Genomic DNA, 17,416 nt, shown 5'->3' with positions numbered 1-17,416 from the left:
CGTATTCAACATATTGTGACCATTGCCGAGCGAATGCTGCAGCGCTTCCCGACGAGTCGGGTTCGGATCCTCTGCCAACGTCCACGCACGGCGATGATCTTTTGGTCATCACACTCGCCATCTGAAATCGGCGCTGCCTTTTCGTAGTAGTAAAAGTCTACTGGCCCGTGGGGGGATCGAACCCACGACCTTCGCGTTATTAGCACGACGCTCTAACCAACTGAGCTAACGGGCCTCGACGCGGACGGTTGCTCAGCCCTACGCTGGAAACACGTCGCATGAAGCCACACGCCACTTCTAGGGTCACCGTGTGTCTGCTTCGCCCGTCTATGTTCTGCTGGCGGTCACGAAACAGTAGCTGTACTGCGAGCAGGACGGGAAACGGCAGCACGCACTGCTGAAACTTGAGACGATTCGTGTGGAAAAAATTCCGTTCCGGTTCCGGCAATCGAGCCCGGGCCTCCGGGGTGATAGCCAGGCATCCTAGCCACTAGATCTCACCGGATTTGGGCGTCCGTTCGACGGATCGGATGGTCTCTCGCACCCTTCTCTCTTTGCGAACGTCATTGCGCATACTGGCTGGCAAGGCGCGCACCTCAAAAGTCTCAGAGCAATGCTTTTGGCTTCATGCTCTACTGGGAGAAGAGGAAAAGGAAAGCTGTCAGTATCAATAACAGGAAGTATAAATTTTCTCTCTGAAGCGTTGAAACGTTGTGGATAACAAACAAGAAATAAGTTCGAGCCGTAGCGACAGCACCACCGTGAGTCACAGAAAATTAAATGCCCCGGGTGAGGATCGAACTCACGACCTTAAAATTATGAGACTTACGCGCTGACTACTGCGCTACCGAGGCACGGGGCGGACCGTCGGTCCTGGGAACTGGGCAAGTAGCGTACCCATTGTTAGCCGCAGAGATACACTACTTGGTGGATAACGTGTTCTGTTGCTACACGTGCATTGCCGGCCCAGTTGATTGTGGTGGTGCTGCAGCTTTTGCAACGATGGGCAGTACTCCCCGTCGTTCAAGTTCATTGCCTCGGAGGCACCTGGACACAGCAACTTGTGAGGCCAGGCCGACGCCAGTCCGCAGAACATGACGCGAGCGTCTGAGTGGGGAACCGCGCGTGCTGCGTTCTCGGTTCTTCTCAAGGGAATCCCGCTATACATTCTTGTGGATCGTGCATCTCAAGCGCGCAAGCCACACGGCACCGCGGGAAAAGCAAAACGATGCATCGGCCGGGAATCGAACCCGGGCCGCCCGCGTGGCAGGCGAGCATTCTACCACTTTTTTTTTTTTTTTTTTGGCCTCCCAACTCCCCTTATAGCCCTCCTTACTCTCACCAAAATATGCCTTCTTCGGCGAGCTTCATCGCTATATTTGCTGGACTGTCGAACTTCGTGGAACAGTGGTATAACTTAAAACAAAATCATCTTCTGCTCAGTTAGTGTGGTGTCTTCTTCCACAGAAAAATGGAGAACTAAGAAAAATTTTATCGCGGAATTCGTGGACGGTCTTCTTTCCTCCGCTGGTTCAACTCTTCTGCTCGTAGTTCAACTAAACTCATATTCCGCTTAAAAGAAAAATATATTGTCCCTCCTGACTAACGTCAGTCACTCCGATGTAGCCGAGAGTTGTTACAAAACAGGTGTCAACGCAGGACAACAGCACAACATGACAGTTTATGTCGATGTGTGCATCACACGAAAGAAACAGAAATCACAGGAAAGTAATAAAATGAAATCGCGACAGTCCGGAAACAGAATTTAAGAGACTGGAAAAAAAACACTCCTGCAACTATGAATGTTCCACACAAACAGGCTGTATCTTCTAAAATACCCATGAAGTCTTGTGAACAAAATAAAATTCCTCAAAAGTAAAAGGACATTCCTCCCTTGGAGATAAAACCAGAACGACCCGTAGTGTGGGTGTGGCACAAGTCACCAACCATAACGCAAATAAAACAAAGAAAAGAAGGAAAAAGAAAGTAAAAATAGAACGCGTCAGCTCAGTAAATCTCAGTTCAAGGTGTTTGCCGCAGTTCCATTTCATAGCCGTAATCCAAGGCCGCCTTCAAAAAATTCGCAAACAGTTCGCGAAAGTGAACGCAATCCTTCAGTGTCATATACTGGGCCCACAAATAATCCAGGTAAATCACAGTATCAGTGACGGCCATATCGATAAGGGCATAAATCGTATGCCCTAAGATCCAGACAGTGGCGTTATTTTTCGTCCGCGGGAAAGCTTTGAAGTTAGGCACTATCACACGACGAACAGTCACAAGGTGAGGAGGCGTTCGATTAATGTGGGCGACCATTCGTTGACACAGCCGCCATACCGTCGACACCGATGCACACTCAAAACGATGTTCCCGTGTGTCCACAGCACCACATCTACCACAGTTGGCAGAGGGAAGGAGATGAATGTCGGCAAGCCGCTGGTTCGTCGCTAGGGTGTTGTTGACGATCTTAAACCAGAGCGCACTGACATCCGACGGCAACACCGGGTTGTTGATGTTTGCCCACACGTTCACCCATTCCACTGTAGGGTTCCGGAACACCAGTTTATGACGCGGAGGTTGTCCAGTCAGGGCAACGTAGAGTCCGCGGGCGGTCCTGTGTCTGTCGGTAGCCGTTGACAGAGCGTAGCTCCTCGTTAAAAAGTACTCCCGTATGTAGGACATCTTATACGGGGTGGCCGCGAGAGAGACGGGCGCCGCTTCAGAGCGTGGGCGGACCACTGAACCACCGATGCTCAGACCAGTAGCAATCTTTCGCTGCTTCCCGAGCAGATGTCTCGAGATAACGTGGGACTGCCGTCAAGCGCCGTAGCATTCTGTCGAGAAAATGCTGCAGACGCTGAATCCTGCACTGTACTGCCTAAAAATGCCGCCAGAACGCCGTCCTCTGCGTCCTCTTGCGTCGCCGGCGCCGACTCTTGCCAAAGGGTGCGAAATGTGCATGGATACGCCGTGCGAATGCATCTGCATGTGCTCCCCTAGCCTACCTCGTAATGCGCCTAGGGCTACGATCACCTTCGGCCGCTGCCGACTGGCGGGAAGCCGACACAGCGCGGCGTGGGGGCGCCCGGTTGTGCGGTGGTGGTGTAAAGGTCAGCATAGTTGCCTTGCAAGCAGTTGATCCGGGTTCGATTCCCGGCCACCGCAGCAGGCTTTCAGCTTTGCGTATGAGTACTTTTGCCACGCGCCGTTAAATTAATGTTCTTTCTCCCTCTTACTCGCTGCAGACCAGCCTACAGTGTGTCTCGACTTGTCTCGACTTTGCTCAGCTGACGCGAGAGCTGACGCTCTCCAGTCGGCCTATATCAAAACGACAAGCACGAGAAACGACTGAGAGAGGCAGGGAGAGGCGAGGCGGTGGACACACAGCACGCCCCTTCATTTCACGGTGGCGTCTCCCTCACTGAATCGGTCTGCAGCTGCGAAAACAAAGGAGAAAGAAAAATAGGAAGCAAAATTGCCAACAGTACCCTGTGTTCCCATGCGGTCACCCGCCCAAGCACTGACAAGGGCCAAAGTTGTTACACGTCGGCAATCGGGCATTTTCTTTCATTTTCTCTTTGCCGTATGAGAACCAGCGTATTCAACATATTGTGACCATTGCCGAGCGAATGCTGCAGCGCTTCCCGACGAGTCGGGTTCGGATCCTCTGCCAACGTCCACGCAGGGCGATGATCTTTTGGTCATCACACTCGCCAGCTGAAATCGGCGCTGCCTTTTCGTAGTAGTAAAAGCCTACTGGCCCGTGGGGGGATCGAACCCACGACCTTCGCGTTATTAGCACGACGCTCTAACCAACTGAGCTAACGGGCCTCGACGCGGACGGTTGCTCAGCCCTACGCTGGAAACACGTCGCATGAAGCCACACGCCACTTCTAGGGTCACCGTGTGTCTGCTTCGCCCGTCTATGTTCTGCTGGCGGTCACGAAACAGTAGCTGTACTGCGAGCAGGACGGGAAACGGCAGCACGCACTGCTGAAACTTGAGACGATTCGTGTGGAAAAAATTCCGTTCCGGTTCCGGCAATCGAGCCCGGGCCTCCGGGGTGATAGCCAGGCATCCTAGCCACTAGATCTCACCGGATTTGGGCGTCCGTTCGACGGATCGGATGGTCTCTCGCACCCTTCTCTCTTTGCGAACGTCATTGCGCATACTGGCTGGCAAGGCGCGCACCTCAAAAGTCTCAGAGCAATGCTTTTGGCTTCATGCTCTACTGGGAGAAGAGGAAAAGGAAAGCTGTCAGTATCAATAACAGGAAGTATAAATTTTCTCTCTGAAGCGTTGAAACGTTGTGGATAACAAACAAGAAATAAGTTCGAGCCGTAGCGACAGCACCACCGTGAGTCACAGAAAATTAAATGCCCCGGGTGAGGATCGAACTCACGACCTTAAAATTATGAGACTTACGCGCTGACTACTGCGCTACCGAGGCACGGGGCGGACCGTCGGTCCTGGGAACTGGGCAAGTAGCGTACCCATTGTTAGACGCAGAGATACACTACTTGGTGGATAACGTGTTCTGTTGCTACACGTGCATTGCCGGCCCAGTTGATTGTGGTGGTGCTGCAGCTTTTGCAACGATGGGCAGTACTCCCCGTCGTTCAAGTTCATTGCCTCGGAGGCACCTGGACACAGCAACTTGTGAGGCCAGGCCGACTCCAGTCCGCAGAACATGACGCGAGCGTCTGAGTGGGGAACCGCGCGTGCTGCGTTCTCGGTTCTTCTCAAGGGAATCCCGCTATACATTCTTGTGGATCGTGCATCTCAAGCGCGCAAGCCACACGGCACCGCGGGAAAAGCAAAACGATGCATCGGCCGGGAATCGAACCCGGGCCGCCCGCGTGGCAGGCGAGCATTCTACCACTTTTTTTTTTTTTTTTTTTTTTTTTTTTTTTTTTTTTTGGCCTCCCAACTCCCCTTATAGCCCTCCTTACTCTCACCAAAATATGCCTTCTTCGGCGAGCTTCATCGCTATATTTGCTGGACTGTCGAACTTCGTGGAACAGTGGTATAACTTAAAACAAAATCATCTTCTGCTCAGTTAGTGTGGTGTCTTCTTCCACAGAAAAATGGAGAACTAAGAAAAATTTTATCGCGGAATTCGTGGACGGTCTTCTTTCCTCCGCTGGTTCAACTCTTCTGCTCGTAGTTCAACTAAACTCATATTCCGCTTAAAAGAAAAATATATTGTCCCTCCTGACTAACGTCAGTCACTCCGATGTAGCAGAGAGTTGTTACAAAACAGGTGTCAACGCAGGACAACAGCACAACATGACAGTTTATGTCGATGTGTGCATCACACGAAAGAAACAGAAATCACAGGAAAGTAATAAAATGAAATCGCGACAGTCCGGAAACAGAATTTAAGAGATTGGAAAAAAAACACTCCTGCAACTATGAATGTTCCACACAAACAGGCTGTATCTTCTAAAATACCCATGAAGTCTTGTGAACAAAATAAAATTCCTCAAAAGTAAAAGGACATTCCTCCCTTGGAGATAAAACCAGAACGACCCGTAGTGTGGGTGTGGCACAAGTCACCAACCATAACGCAAATAAAACAAAGAAAAGAAGGAAAAAGAAAGTAAAAATAGAACGCGTCAGCTCAGTAAATCTCAGTTCAAGGTGTTTGCCGCAGTTCCATTTCATAGCCGTAATCCAAGGCCGCCTTCAAAAAATTCGCAAACAGTTCGCGAAAGTGAACGCAATCCTTCAGTGTCATATACTGGGCCCACAAATAATCCAGGTAAATCACAGTATCAGTGACGGCCATATCGATAAGGGCATAAATCGTATGCCCTAAGATCCAGACAGTGGCGTTATTTTTCGTCCGCGGGAAAGCTTTGAAGTTAGGCACTATCACACGACGAACAGTCACAAGGTGAGGAGGCGTTCGATTAATGTGGGCGACCATTCGTTGACACAGCCGCCATACCGTCGACACCGATGCACACTCAAAACGATGTTCCCGTGTGTCCACAGCACCACATCTACCACAGTTGGCAGAGGGAAGGAGATGAATGTCGGCAAGCCGCTGGTTCGTCGCTAGGGTGTTGTTGACGATCTTAAACCAGAGCGCACTGACATCCGACGGCAACACCGGGTTGTTGATGTTTGCCCACACGTTCACCCATTCCACTGTAGGGTTCCGGAACACCAGTTTATGACGCGGAGGTTGTCCAGTCAGGGCAACGTAGAGTCCGCGGGCGGTCCTGTGTCTGTCGGTAGCCGTTGACAGAGCGTAGCTCCTCGTTAAAAAGTACTCCCGTATGTAGGACATCTTATACGGGGTGGCCGCGAGAGAGACGGGCGCCGCTTCAGAGCGTGGGCGGACCACTGAACCACCGATGCTCAGACCAGTAGCAATCTTTCGCTGCTTCCCGAGCAGATGTCTCGAGATAACGTGGGACTGCCGTCAAGCGCCGTAGCATTCTGTCGAGAAAATGCTGCAGACGCTGAATCCTGCACTGTACTGCCTAAAAATGCCGCCAGAACGCCGTCCTCTGCGTCCTCTTGCGTCGCCGGCGCCGACTCTTGCCAAAGGGTGCGAAATGTGCATGGATACGCCGTGCGAATGCATCTGCATGTGCTCCCCTAGCCTACCTCGTAATGCGCCTAGGGCTACGATCACCTTCGGCCGCTGCCGACTGGCGGGAAGCCGACACAGCGCGGCGTGGGGGCGCCCGGTTGTGCGGTGGTGGTGTAAAGGTCAGCATAGTTGCCTTGCAAGCAGTTGATCCGGGTTCGATTCCCGGCCACCGCAGCAGGCTTTCAGCTTTGCGTATGAGTACTTTTGCCACGCGCCGTTAAATTAATGTTCTTTCTCCCTCTTACTCGCTGCAGACCAGCCTACAGTGTGTCTCGACTTGTCTCGACTTTGCTCAGCTGACGCGAGAGCTGACGCTCTCCAGTCGGCCTATATCAAAACGACAAGCACGAGAAACGACTGAGAGAGGCAGGGAGAGGCGAGGCGGTGGACACACAGCACGCCCCTTCATTTCACGGTGGCGTCTCCCTCACTGAATCGGTCTGCAGCTGCGAAAACAAAGGAGAAAGAAAAATAGGAAGCAAAATTGCCAACAGTACCCTGTGTTCCCATGCGGTCACCCGCCCAAGCACTGACAAGGGCCAAAGTTGTTACACGTCGGCAATCGGGCATTTTCTTTCATTTTCTCTTTGCCGTATGAGAACCAGCGTATTCAACATATTGTGACCATTGCCGAGCGAATGCTGCAGCGCTTCCCGACGAGTCGGGTTCGGATCCTCTGCCAACGTCCACGCAGGGCGATGATCTTTTGGTCATCACACTCGCCAGCTGAAATCGGCGCTGCCTTTTCGTAGTAGTAAAAGCCTACTGGCCCGTGGGGGGATCGAACCCACGACCTTCGCGTTATTAGCACGACGCTCTAACCAACTGAGCTAACGGGCCTCGACGCGGACGGTTGCTCAGCCCTACGCTGGAAACACGTCGCATGAAGCCACACGCCACTTCTAGGGTCACCGTGTGTCTGCTTCGCCCGTCTATGTTCTGCTGGCGGTCACGAAACAGTAGCTGTACTGCGAGCAGGACGGGAAACGGCAGCACGCACTGCTGAAACTTGAGACGATTCGTGTGGAAAAAATTCCGTTCCGGTTCCGGCAATCGAGCCCGGGCCTCCGGGGTGATAGCCAGGCATCCTAGCCACTAGATCTCACCGGATTTGGGCGTCCGTTCGACGGATCGGATGGTCTCTCGCACCCTTCTCTCTTTGCGAACGTCATTGCGCATACTGGCTGGCAAGGCGCGCACCTCAAAAGTCTCAGAGCAATGCTTTTGGCTTCATGCTCTACTGGGAGAAGAGGAAAAGGAAAGCTGTCAGTATCAATAACAGGAAGTATAAATTTTCTCTCTGAAGCGTTGAAACGTTGTGGATAACAAACAAGAAATAAGTTCGAGCCGTAGCGACAGCACCACCGTGAGTCACAGAAAATTAAATGCCCCGGGTGAGGATCGAACTCACGACCTTAAAATTATGAGACTTACGCGCTGACTACTGCGCTACCGAGGCACGGGGCGGACCGTCGGTCCTGGGAACTGGGCAAGTAGCGTACCCATTGTTAGACGCAGAGATACACTACTTGGTGGATAACGTGTTCTGTTGCTACACGTGCATTGCCGGCCCAGTTGATTGTGGTGGTGCTGCAGCTTTTGCAACGATGGGCAGTACTCCCCGTCGTTCAAGTTCATTGCCTCGGAGGCACCTGGACACAGCAACTTGTGAGGCCAGGCCGACTCCAGTCCGCAGAACATGACGCGAGCGTCTGAGTGGGGAACCGCGCGTGCTGCGTTCTCGGTTCTTCTCAAGGGAATCCCGCTATACATTCTTGTGGATCGTGCATCTCAAGCGCGCAAGCCACACGGCACCGCGGGAAAAGCAAAACGATGCATCGGCCGGGAATCGAACCCGGGCCGCCCGCGTGGCAGGCGAGCATTCTACCACTTTTTTTTTTTTTTTTTTTTTTTTTTTTTTTTTTTTTTTTGGCCTCCCAACTCCCCTTATAGCCCTCCTTACTCTCACCAAAATATGCCTTCTTCGGCGAGCTTCATCGCTATATTTGCTGGACTGTCGAACTTCGTGGAACAGTGGTATAACTTAAAACAAAATCATCTTCTGCTCAGTTAGTGTGGTGTCTTCTTCCACAGAAAAATGGAGAACTAAGAAAAATTTTATCGCGGAATTCGTGGACGGTCTTCTTTCCTCCGCTGGTTCAACTCTTCTGCTCGTAGTTCAACTAAACTCATATTCCGCTTAAAAGAAAAATATATTGTCCCTCCTGACTAACGTCAGTCACTCCGATGTAGCAGAGAGTTGTTACAAAACAGGTGTCAACGCAGGACAACAGCACAACATGACAGTTTATGTCGATGTGTGCATCACACGAAAGAAACAGAAATCACAGGAAAGTAATAAAATGAAATCGCGACAGTCCGGAAACAGAATTTAAGAGATTGGAAAAAAAACACTCCTGCAACTATGAATGTTCCACACAAACAGGCTGTATCTTCTAAAATACCCATGAAGTCTTGTGAACAAAATAAAATTCCTCAAAAGTAAAAGGACATTCCTCCCTTGGAGATAAAACCAGAACGACCCGTAGTGTGGGTGTGGCACAAGTCACCAACCATAACGCAAATAAAACAAAGAAAAGAAGGAAAAAGAAAGTAAAAATAGAACGCGTCAGCTCAGTAAATCTCAGTTCAAGGTGTTTGCCGCAGTTCCATTTCATAGCCGTAATCCAAGGCCGCCTTCAAAAAATTCGCAAACAGTTCGCGAAAGTGAACGCAATCCTTCAGTGTCATATACTGGGCCCACAAATAATCCAGGTAAATCACAGTATCAGTGACGGCCATATCGATAAGGGCATAAATCGTATGCCCTAAGATCCAGACAGTGGCGTTATTTTTCGTCCGCGGGAAAGCTTTGAAGTTAGGCACTATCACACGACGAACAGTCACAAGGTGAGGAGGCGTTCGATTAATGTGGGCGACCATTCGTTGACACAGCCGCCATACCGTCGACACCGATGCACACTCAAAACGATGTTCCCGTGTGTCCACAGCACCACATCTACCACAGTTGGCAGAGGGAAGGAGATGAATGTCGGCAAGCCGCTGGTTCGTCGCTAGGGTGTTGTTGACGATCTTAAACCAGAGCGCACTGACATCCGACGGCAACACCGGGTTGTTGATGTTTGCCCACACGTTCACCCATTCCACTGTAGGGTTCCGGAACACCAGTTTATGACGCGGAGGTTGTCCAGTCAGGGCAACGTAGAGTCCGCGGGCGGTCCTGTGTCTGTCGGTAGCCGTTGACAGAGCGTAGCTCCTCGTTAAAAAGTACTCCCGTATGTAGGACATCTTATACGGGGTGGCCGCGAGAGAGACGGGCGCCGCTTCAGAGCGTGGGCGGACCACTGAACCACCGATGCTCAGACCAGTAGCAATCTTTCGCTGCTTCCCGAGCAGATGTCTCGAGATAACGTGGGACTGCCGTCAAGCGCCGTAGCATTCTGTCGAGAAAATGCTGCAGACGCTGAATCCTGCACTGTACTGCCTAAAAATGCCGCCAGAACGCCGTCCTCTGCGTCCTCTTGCGTCGCCGGCGCCGACTCTTGCCAAAGGGTGCGAAATGTGCATGGATACGCCGTGCGAATGCATCTGCATGTGCTCCCCTAGCCTACCTCGTAATGCGCCTAGGGCTACGATCACCTTCGGCCGCTGCCGACTGGCGGGAAGCCGACACAGCGCGGCGTGGGGGCGCCCGGTTGTGCGGTGGTGGTGTAAAGGTCAGCATAGTTGCCTTGCAAGCAGTTGATCCGGGTTCGATTCCCGGCCACCGCAGCAGGCTTTCAGCTTTGCGTATGAGTACTTTTGCCACGCGCCGTTAAATTAATGTTCTTTCTCCCTCTTACTCGCTGCAGACCAGCCTACAGTGTGTCTCGACTTGTCTCGACTTTGCTCAGCTGACGCGAGAGCTGACGCTCTCCAGTCGGCCTATATCAAAACGACAAGCACGAGAAACGACTGAGAGAGGCAGGGAGAGGCGAGGCGGTGGACACACAGCACGCCCCTTCATTTCACGGTGGCGTCTCCCTCACTGAATCGGTCTGCAGCTGCGAAAACAAAGGAGAAAGAAAAATAGGAAGCAAAATTGCCAACAGTACCCTGTGTTCCCATGCGGTCACCCGCCCAAGCACTGACAAGGGCCAAAGTTGTTACACGTCGGCAATCGGGCATTTTCTTTCATTTTCTCTTTGCCGTATGAGAACCAGCGTATTCAACATATTGTGACCATTGCCGAGCGAATGCTGCAGCGCTTCCCGACGAGTCGGGTTCGGATCCTCTGCCAACGTCCACGCAGGGCGATGATCTTTTGGTCATCACACTCGCCAGCTGAAATCGGCGCTGCCTTTTCGTAGTAGTAAAAGCCTACTGGCCCGTGGGGGGATCGAACCCACGACCTTCGCGTTATTAGCACGACGCTCTAACCAACTGAGCTAACGGGCCTCGACGCGGACGGTTGCTCAGCCCTACGCTGGAAACACGTCGCATGAAGCCACACGCCACTTCTAGGGTCACCGTGTGTCTGCTTCGCCCGTCTATGTTCTGCTGGCGGTCACGAAACAGTAGCTGTACTGCGAGCAGGACGGGAAACGGCAGCACGCACTGCTGAAACTTGAGACGATTCGTGTGGAAAAAATTCCGTTCCGGTTCCGGCAATCGAGCCCGGGCCTCCGGGGTGATAGCCAGGCATCCTAGCCACTAGATCTCACCGGATTTGGGCGTCCGTTCGACGGATCGGATGGTCTCTCGCACCCTTCTCTCTTTGCGAACGTCATTGCGCATACTGGCTGGCAAGGCGCGCACCTCAAAAGTCTCAGAGCAATGCTTTTGGCTTCATGCTCTACTGGGAGAAGAGGAAAAGGAAAGCTGTCAGTATCAATAACAGGAAGTATAAATTTTCTCTCTGAAGCGTTGAAACGTTGTGGATAACAAACAAGAAATAAGTTCGAGCCGTAGCGACAGCACCACCGTGAGTCACAGAAAATTAAATGCCCCGGGTGAGGATCGAACTCACGACCTTAAAATTATGAGACTTACGCGCTGACTACTGCGCTACCGAGGCACGGGGCGGACCGTCGGTCCTGGGAACTGGGCAAGTAGCGTACCCATTGTTAGACGCAGAGATACACTACTTGGTGGATAACGTGTTCTGTTGCTACACGTGCATTGCCGGCCCAGTTGATTGTGGTGGTGCTGCAGCTTTTGCAACGATGGGCAGTACTCCCCGTCGTTCAAGTTCATTGCCTCGGAGGCACCTGGACACAGCAACTTGTGAGGCCAGGCCGACTCCAGTCCGCAGAACATGACGCGAGCGTCTGAGTGGGGAACCGCGCGTGCTGCGTTCTCGGTTCTTCTCAAGGGAATCCCGCTATACATTCTTGTGGATCGTGCATCTCAAGCGCGCAAGCCACACGGCACCGCGGGAAAAGCAAAACGATGCATCGGCCGGGAATCGAACCCGGGCCGCCCGCGTGGCAGGCGAGCATTCTACCACTTTTTTTTTTTTTTTTTTTTTTTTTTTTTTTTTTTTTTTTTGGCCTCCCAACTCCCCTTATAGCCCTCCTTACTCTCACCAAAATATGCCTTCTTCGGCGAGCTTCATCGCTATATTTGCTGGACTGTCGAACTTCGTGGAACAGTGGTATAACTTAAAACAAAATCATCTTCTGCTCAGTTAGTGTGGTGTCTTCTTCCACAGAAAAATGGAGAACTAAGAAAAATTTTATCGCGGAATTCGTGGACGGTCTTCTTTCCTCCGCTGGTTCAACTCTTCTGCTCGTAGTTCAACTAAACTCATATTCCGCTTAAAAGAAAAATATATTGTCCCTCCTGACTAACGTCAGTCACTCCGATGTAGCAGAGAGTTGTTACAAAACAGGTGTCAACGCAGGACAACAGCACAACATGACAGTTTATGTCGATGTGTGCATCACACGAAAGAAACAGAAATCACAGGAAAGTAATAAAATGAAATCGCGACAGTCCGGAAACAGAATTTAAGAGATTGGAAAAAAAACACTCCTGCAACTATGAATGTTCCACACAAACAGGCTGTATCTTCTAAAATACCCATGAAGGGGCACGCCCATTGGGGTTAGCTCAATGGGCAAGGCCAAATAGTAGGTTTATAATACTAAGCTGACACCTTGTAACGCTGCAGGATTAGCGACTAGTACATAATTAATTTAGTTAAGTCATATAGAGTCCTTAGTTAACATACTAACTGCCCATTGTAGTTTCCAAAGTAAAAAATACATTGCTAATTGCTACTAACTAGTCACTAACTTATATTTAGAATAGCTGCAATTGTTATTGTAAAATGTATGAGATCTTTGGCCCACTAATCAATTAAGGTAGTGGGCTACATTGTATTAATACTATGATATAGAAATAAAGTTTTTTTTTTTTTAAAAAAAAAAAAAAAAAAAAAAAAAAAATACCCATGAAGTCTTGTGAACAAAATAAAATTCCTCAAAAGTAAAAGGACATTCCTCCCTTGGAGATAAAACCAGAACGACCCGTAGTGTGGGTGTGGCACAAGTCACCAACCATAACGCAAATAAAACAAAGAAAAGAAGGAAAAAGAAAGTAAAAATAGAACGCGTCAGCTCAGTAAATCTCAGTTCAAGGTGTTTGCCGCAGTTCCATTTCATAGCCGTAATCCAAGGCCGCCTTCAAAAAATTCGCAAACAGTTCGCGAAAGTGAACGCAATCCTTCAGTGTCATATACTGGGCCCACAAATAATCCAGGTAAATCACAGTATCAGTGACGGCCATATCGATAAGGGCATAAATCGTATGCCCTAAGATCCAGACAGTGGCGTTATTTTTCGTCCGCGGGAAAGCTTTGAAGTTAGGCACTATCACACGACGAACAGTCACAAGGTGAGGAGGCGTTCGATTAATGTGGGCGACCATTCGTTGACACAGCCGCCATACCGTCGACACCGATGCACACTCAAAACGATGTTCCCGTGTGTCCACAGCACCACATCTACCACAGTTGGCAGAGGGAAGGAGATGAATGTCGGCAAGCCGCTGGTTCGTCGCTAGGGTGTTGTTGACGATCTTAAACCAGAGCGCACTGACATCCGACGGCAACACCGGGTTGTTGATGTTTGCCCACACGTTCACCCATTCCACTGTAGGGTTCCGGAACACCAGTTTATGACGCGGAGGTTGTCCAGTCAGGGCAACGTAGAGTCCGCGGGCGGTCCTGTGTCTGTCGGTAGCCGTTGACAGAGCGTAGCTCCTCGTTAAAAAGTACTCCCGTATGTAGGACATCTTATACGGGGTGGTCGCGAGAGAGACGGGCGCCGCTTCAGAGCGTGGGCGGACCACTGAACCACCGATGCTCAGACCAGTAGCAATCTTTCGCTGCTTCCCGAGCAGATGTCTCGAGATAACGTGGGACTGCCGTCAAGCGCCGTAGCATTCTGTCGAGAAAATGCTGCAGACGCTGAATCCTGCACTGTACTGCCTAAAAATGCCGCCAGAACGCCGTCCTCTGCGTCCTCTTGCGTCGCCGGCGCCGACTCTTGCCAAAGGGTGCGAAATGTGCATGGATACGCCGTGCGAATGCATCTGCATGTGCTCCCCTAGCCTACCTCGTAATGCGCCTAGGGCTACGATCACCTTCGGCCGCTGCCGACTGGCGGGAAGCCGACACAGCGCGGCGTGGGGGCGCCCGGTTGTGCGGTGGTGGTGTAAAGGTCAGCATAGTTGCCTTGCAAGCAGTTGATCCGGGTTCGATTCCCGGCCACCGCAGCAGGCTTTCAGCTTTGCGTATGAGTACTTTTGCCACGCGCCGTTAAATTAATGTTCTTTCTCCCTCTTACTCGCTGCAGACCAGCCTACAGTGTGTCTCGACTTGTCTCGACTTTGCTCAGCTGACGCGAGAGCTGACGCTCTCCAGTCGGCCTATATCAAAACGACAAGCACGAGAAACGACTGAGAGAGGCAGGGAGAGGCGAGGCGGTGGACACACAGCACGCCCCTTCATTTCACGGTGGCGTCTCCCTCACTGAATCGGTCTGCAGCTGCGAAAACAAAGGAGAAAGAAAAATAGGAAGCAAAATTGCCAACAGTACCCTGTGTTCCCATGCGGTCACCCGCCCAAGCACTGACAAGGGCCAAAGTTGTTACACGTCGGCAATCGGGCATTTTCTTTCATTTTCTCTTTGCCGTATGAGAACCAGCGTATTCAACATATTGTGACCATTGCCGAGCGAATGCTGCAGCGCTTCCCGACGAGTCGGGTTCGGATCCTCTGCCAACGTCCACGCACGGCGATGATCTTTTGGTCATCACACTCGCCAGCTGAAATCGGCGCTGCCTTTTCGTAGTAGTAAAAGCCTACTGGCCCGTGGGGGGATCGAACCCACGACCTTCGCGTTATTAGCACGACGCTCTAACCAACTGAGCTAACGGGCCTCGACGCGGACGGTTGCTCAGCCCTACGCTGGAAACACGTCGCATGAAGCCACACGCCACTTCTAGGGTCACCGTGTGTCTGCTTCGCCCGTCTATGTTCTGCTGGCGGTCACGAAACAGTAGCTGTACTGCGAGCAGGACGGGAAACGGCAGCACGCACTGCTGAAACTTGAGACGATTCGTGTGGAAAAAATTCCGTTCCGGTTCCGGCAATCGAGCCCGGGCCTCCGGGGTGATAGCCAGGCATCCTAGCCACTAGATCTCACCGGATTTGGGCGTCCGTTCGACGGATCGGATGGTCTCTCGCACCCTTCTCTCTTTGCGAACGTCATTGCGCATACTGGCTGGCAAGGCGCGCACCTCAAAAGTCTCAGAGCAATGCTTTTGGCTTCATGCTCTACTGGGAGAAGAGGAAAAGGAAAGCTGTCAGTATCAATAACAGGAAGTATAAATTTTCTCTCTGAAGCGTTGAAACGTTGTGGATAACAAACAAGAAATAAGTTCGAGCCGTAGCGACAGCACCACCGTGAGTCACAGAAAATTAAATGCCCCGGGTGAGGATCGAACTCACGACCTTAAAATTATGAGACTTACGCGCTGACTACTGCGCTACCGAGGCACGGGGCGGACCGTCGGTCCTGGGAACTGGGCAAGTAGCGTACCCATTGTTAGACGCAGAGATACACTACTTGGTGGATAACGTGTTCTGTTGCTACACGTGCATTGCCGGCCCAGTTGATTGTGGTGGTGCTGCAGCTTTTGCAACGATGGGCAGTACTCCCCGTCGTTCAAGTTCATTGCCTCGGAGGCACCTGGACACAGCAACTTGTGAGGCCAGGCCGACGCCAGTCCGCAGAACATGACGCGAGCGTCTGAGTGGGGAACCGCGCGTGCTGCGTTCTCGGTTCTTCTCAAGGGAATCCCGCTATACATTCTTGTGGATCGTGCATCTCAAGCGCGCAAGCCACACGGCACCGCGGGAAAAGCAAAACGATGCATCGGCCGGGAATCGAACCCGGGCCGCCCGCGTGGCAGGCGAGCATTCTACCACTTTTTTTTTTTTTTTTTTTTTTTTTTTTTTTTTTTTTTTTTTTTTTTTTTTTTTTTTTTTTTGGCCTCCCAACTCCCCTTATAGCCCTCCTTACTCTCACCAAAATATGCCTTCTTCGGCGAGCTTCATCGCTATATTTGCTGGACTGTCGAACTTCGTGGAACAGTGGTATAACTTAAAACAAAATCATCTTCTGCTCAGTTAGTGTGGTGTCTTCTTCCACAGAAAAATGGAGAACTAAGAAAAATTTTATCGCGGAATTCGTGGACGGTCTTCTTTCCTCCGCTGGTTCAACTCTTCTGCTCGTAGTTCAACTAAACTCATATTCCGCTTAAAAGAAAAATATATTGTCCCTCCTGACTAACGTCAGTCACTCCGATGTAGCCGAGAGTTGTTACAAAACAGGTGTCAACGCAGGACAACAGCACAACATGACAGTTTATGTCGATGTGTGCATCACACGAAAGAAACAGAAATCACAGGAAAGTAATAAAATGAAATCGCGACAGTCCGGAAACAGAATTTAAGAGATTGGAAAAAAAAACACTCCTGCAACTATGAATGTTCCACACAAACAGGCTGTATCTTCTAAAATACCCATGAAGTCTTGTGAACAAAATAAAATTCCTCAAAAGTAAAAGGACATTCCTCCCTTGGAGATAAAACCAGAACGACCCGTAGTGTGGGTGTGGCACAAGTCACCAACCATAACGCAAATAAAACAAAGAAAAGAAGGAAAAAGAAAGTAAAAATAGAACGCGTCAGCTCAGTAAATCTCAGTTCAAGGTGTTTGCCGCAGTTCCATTTCATAGCCGTAATCCAAGGCCGCCTTCAAAAAATTCGCAAACAGTTCGCGAAAGTGAACGCAATCCTTCAGTGTCATATACTGGGCCCACAAATAATCCAGGTAAATCACAGTATCAGTGACGGCCATATCGATAAGGGCATAAATCGTATGCCCTAAGATCCAGACAGTGGCGTTATTTTTCGTCCGCGGGAAAGCTTTGAAGTTAGGCACTATCACACGACGAACAGTCACAAGGTGAGGAGGCGTTCGATTAATGTGGGCGACCATTCGTTGACACAGCCGCCATACCGTCGACACCGATGCACACTCAAAACGATGTTCCCGTGTGTCCACAGCACCACATCTACCACAGTTGGCAGAGGGAAGGAGATGAATGTCGGCAAGCCGCTGGTTCGTCGCTAGGGTGTTGTTGACGATCTTAAACCAGAGCGCACTGACATCCGACGGCAACACCGGGTTGTTGATGTTTGCCCACACGTTCACCCATTCCACTGTAGGGTTC

At 50.9% G+C, this 17,416-nt stretch overlaps 14 non-coding genes across 14 annotated transcripts; 4 read left to right on the top strand and 10 right to left on the bottom strand.

The window, feature by feature from the left end:
• Positions 1-161: 161 nt before the first annotated feature.
• Trnai-aau lies at positions 162-235 on the bottom strand. The gene has a single exon. It is a non-coding gene; the product is annotated as a tRNA-Ile (tRNA).
• Positions 236-781: 546 nt separating this feature from the next.
• Trnam-cau lies at positions 782-854 on the bottom strand. The gene has a single exon. It is a non-coding gene; the product is annotated as a tRNA-Met (tRNA).
• A 2,239-nt stretch (positions 855-3,093) lies between these two features.
• On the top strand, positions 3,094-3,165 carry Trnaa-ugc. Its single transcript has one exon. It is a non-coding gene; the product is annotated as a tRNA-Ala (tRNA).
• A 592-nt stretch (positions 3,166-3,757) lies between these two features.
• On the bottom strand, positions 3,758-3,831 carry Trnai-aau. Its single transcript has one exon. It is a non-coding gene; the product is annotated as a tRNA-Ile (tRNA).
• A 546-nt stretch (positions 3,832-4,377) lies between these two features.
• Trnam-cau lies at positions 4,378-4,450 on the bottom strand. Its single transcript has one exon. It is a non-coding gene; the product is annotated as a tRNA-Met (tRNA).
• Positions 4,451-6,709: 2,259 nt separating this feature from the next.
• Trnaa-ugc lies at positions 6,710-6,781 on the top strand. Its single transcript has one exon. It is a non-coding gene; the product is annotated as a tRNA-Ala (tRNA).
• Positions 6,782-7,373: 592 nt separating this feature from the next.
• Positions 7,374-7,447, bottom strand: Trnai-aau. Its single transcript has one exon. It is a non-coding gene; the product is annotated as a tRNA-Ile (tRNA).
• A 546-nt stretch (positions 7,448-7,993) lies between these two features.
• On the bottom strand, positions 7,994-8,066 carry Trnam-cau. The gene has a single exon. It is a non-coding gene; the product is annotated as a tRNA-Met (tRNA).
• A 2,261-nt stretch (positions 8,067-10,327) lies between these two features.
• Trnaa-ugc lies at positions 10,328-10,399 on the top strand. The gene has a single exon. It is a non-coding gene; the product is annotated as a tRNA-Ala (tRNA).
• Positions 10,400-10,991: 592 nt separating this feature from the next.
• Trnai-aau lies at positions 10,992-11,065 on the bottom strand. Its single transcript has one exon. It is a non-coding gene; the product is annotated as a tRNA-Ile (tRNA).
• A 546-nt stretch (positions 11,066-11,611) lies between these two features.
• Trnam-cau lies at positions 11,612-11,684 on the bottom strand. The gene has a single exon. It is a non-coding gene; the product is annotated as a tRNA-Met (tRNA).
• Positions 11,685-14,317: 2,633 nt separating this feature from the next.
• Positions 14,318-14,389, top strand: Trnaa-ugc. Its single transcript has one exon. It is a non-coding gene; the product is annotated as a tRNA-Ala (tRNA).
• Positions 14,390-14,981: 592 nt separating this feature from the next.
• On the bottom strand, positions 14,982-15,055 carry Trnai-aau. The gene has a single exon. It is a non-coding gene; the product is annotated as a tRNA-Ile (tRNA).
• A 546-nt stretch (positions 15,056-15,601) lies between these two features.
• Trnam-cau lies at positions 15,602-15,674 on the bottom strand. Its single transcript has one exon. It is a non-coding gene; the product is annotated as a tRNA-Met (tRNA).
• Positions 15,675-17,416: the final 1,742 nt, after the last annotated feature.

This window comes from Schistocerca piceifrons, unplaced genomic scaffold, assembly GCF_021461385.2.
Source record: "Schistocerca piceifrons isolate TAMUIC-IGC-003096 unplaced genomic scaffold, iqSchPice1.1 HiC_scaffold_681, whole genome shotgun sequence".
Classification (NCBI taxonomy): Eukaryota; Metazoa; Arthropoda; class Insecta; order Orthoptera; family Acrididae; genus Schistocerca; species Schistocerca piceifrons.
The sequence above is the reverse complement of the archived record's forward strand: the minus strand, read 5'-3'. Positions and strand labels throughout refer to the sequence as shown.